This window comes from Bison bison, unplaced genomic scaffold, assembly GCF_000754665.1.
Source record: "Bison bison bison isolate TAMUID 2011002044 unplaced genomic scaffold, Bison_UMD1.0 scf7180017864254, whole genome shotgun sequence".
Taxonomy (NCBI): Eukaryota; Metazoa; Chordata; class Mammalia; order Artiodactyla; family Bovidae; genus Bison; species Bison bison.
The window spans coordinates 4,422,462-4,425,613 of record NW_011494826.1 but is presented as its reverse complement, the minus strand read 5'-3'; positions in this window follow the sequence as shown (position 1 = coordinate 4,425,613).

The window sequence follows — 3,152 nt, the reverse complement described above, 5'->3', positions numbered from 1 at the left end:
GCTAGTTCAGAACTCAGGTTAATCAAGTTGGTGTTTTTTTAGCCTGGTGAAAGGAAGGAGAGATTTGTGCTTTTTCCCATCAAAATATGTTATGACACTTTTGAGGTTCCTTCATCTGACCAGAAATCTTAAGATCTTCCTGCTAACACAGGTAAAATAGGCCCAGTATATAATTTCTCAACATTGAGTATAAACAGAAATCCTATTTTTCATTATTTAAGCTAATTTATGTAACCTTTTCCTGTAATATCTGAACATTTCTCAAATACCTTTTTCAAGTACTGATGCTATTAAATTGAAAATTTTACTGTTAACAACTTTGAGTAGTCACTCCTGAATTAAGATTTTATGTGATCTTCATTTCTTGTTATTAGAGTTTATACTCTCATCCTGTATAAGTTGCTAGTTTAATAGTCAAAGAATCCTGCCTTATAGTTTTATTACACTTTCTGATTCACTGTGTCTTCAGCTTCCATCTGTTTTCTCCATTGTCTCAAGGTTTCTTCCCTCTACAATGCCAGTCACCTGCCTCACCTCTCTCTAGCCTCATCTTGGAACACCCTGTCAAGCATTTAACCTAGCCTCTGGCAGTTTTGCTGAGTTACATATTATTAGTACTAAATGACGTAAGTAAGAGGTAAGGAAATGGGTAATGTCTAAAAGAGAGTAATAATATTAAAAGGGCTTAACATGCACAAATCAGTGTTTTGGTTTTTTTTTTCATTCACTGGTTCATTTAACAAACATCAATAGACTGCTTCCTGTGTACCACGTTTTCTTTGGTGGGGTATGATTTTAGCACAATAGACTCAATTTGCCAGTATTGGACTTCAAAAATGAAGAATTATCTTTAAAACTGATAAGCCTCTAGCCAGGCTGATTAGAAAGGAAATAGAGAAGACAAATCGCCAATATCAGGAGTGAAAAAGTGGCATTGCTGCAGACTGTCTACAGCTATTATAGGGATAATAGAGAAATACTATGAATATCTTTATGCTAATAAATTCAACAACTCAGATGAAATGGAAAAGTTGAAAGACATAAATTACCTAAATTCACTTAATAAATATATAACCAGATTAACACTATTACCAAATGGAATTACTGTTAAAAACCTTCCCACAAAGTAAAACTCAAGATCCAGCTTTACTGTGAATTGTACCAAATATTTAAGGAATACATAATATTAAAACTAAGGAAGACATGAATTCATCAAACTCGAAAAAACTGAAGATGAAAGAATGCTGCCGATTGACTCTATGAGCCCAGCTCTCCTCTAACATCAAAACTAGACAATAAAAGAAAGGAAAACTAAAGACCAATATCCTTGTGAATATATATGCAAAAATGCTAAACAAAATTTTAGCAAATAAAATCCAAAAACATATTAAAAGGAAAATACAATGTGAGTCAGGGTTTATCTCAGAAATGTATGGTTTATAGTCAAAAATTAATATAATTCAGCTTAGTAACAAATTAAGAAACCATCAGATGCAGAAAAGGCATTTCACAAAACCCAACATCCATTCCTTAACAGACCGAATAGAGGGCAACTTCCTCAACCTGATAAAGGACATCTATCAAAAGTCTACAGATAACATACATAATGATGAAAGAAAAAGAAGTCCTAGGCATTCAAACTGGTGAGTTTAGCAAGAATGCAGGATGCAAGAAAATCAATTGTATTTCTACATTGTTACTGTTGTTTAGCTGCTAAGTCATGACAGACTCTTGTGACCGCAGGGACTGTAGCCCTCCAAGCTCCTCTGTCTATGGTATTTCCCCCGGGGCAAGAATACTAGAGTGGGTTGCCTTTTCGTTCTATAGGGGATCTTCCTGACCCAGGGATCGAACCTGGGTCTCCTGCATCGGCAGGCAGATTCTTTACCACTAAGCCACCAGGGAAGCTCCATTAATATGTATTAGCAGTAAATAATCACAACAGACTGGTTCCAAATAGGAAAAGGAGTACGTCAAGGCTGTATACTGTCACCCTGCTTATTTAACTTATATGCAGAGTACATCATGAGAAACGCTGGGCTGGAGGAAGCACAAACTGGAATCAAGATTGCCAGGAGAAATATCAATAACCTCAGATATGCAGATGACACCACCCTTATAGCAGAAAGTGAAGAACTAAAGAGCCTTTTGATGAACGTGAAAGAGGAGAGTAAAAAAGTTGGCTTAAAGCTCAACATTCAGAAAACGAAGATCATGGCATCCGGTCCCATCACTTCATGGCAAATAGATGGGGAAACAGTGGCTGACTTTATTTTTTTGGGCTCCAAAATCACTGGAGATGGTGATTGCAGCCATGAAATTAAAAGATGCTTACTCCTTGGAAGGAAAGTTATGACCAACCTAGACAGCATATTAAAAAGCAGAGACTATTTTGCCAACAAAGATCCGTGCAGTCAAAGCTATGGTTTTTCCAGTAGTCATGTATGGATGTGAGATTTGGACCATAAAGAAAGCTGAACGCTGAAAAATTGATGCTTTTGAACTGTGGTGTTGGAGAAGACTCTTGAGAGTCCCTTGGACTGCAAGGAGATCCAAGCAGTCCATCCTAAAGGAGATCAGTCCTGGATGTTCATTGGAAGGACCGATGTTGAAGCTGAAACTCCAATAATTTGGCCACCTTATGCGAAGAGCCGACTCATTAGAAAAGACCCTGATTCTGGGAAAAATTGAGGGCAGGAGGAAAAGGGGAGGACAGAGGATGAGACGGTTAGATGGCATCACCAACTCCATGGACGTGGGTTTGGATAGACTCCGGCAGTTGGTGATGGACAGGGAGGCCTGGTGTGCTGTGGTTCATGGGGTCGCAAATTGTCAGACACGACTGAGCGACTGAACTGAGTCAGAAATTGAAATTGTAAAAATATCATTTACAATAGCATAAAAACATGAAACATGTTACAATAAATCTGACAAAAGATGGGAAAGACTTAAAATGACAAAGAATTGCAGAGATAAAAAGACTAAGTACAGTTTTGTTAAAGAAATGGTGCTGAACTAGGATATCCATATGCAGGAAGAATGAACATATAGAAAAACTCAGAATGGATTACAAAACCTAAAACTAACACTTTTAAAAAGAAATCAGGAGAAAATCTTTGTGACCTTGTACCTATCTGAGTTAGGTAAAGATT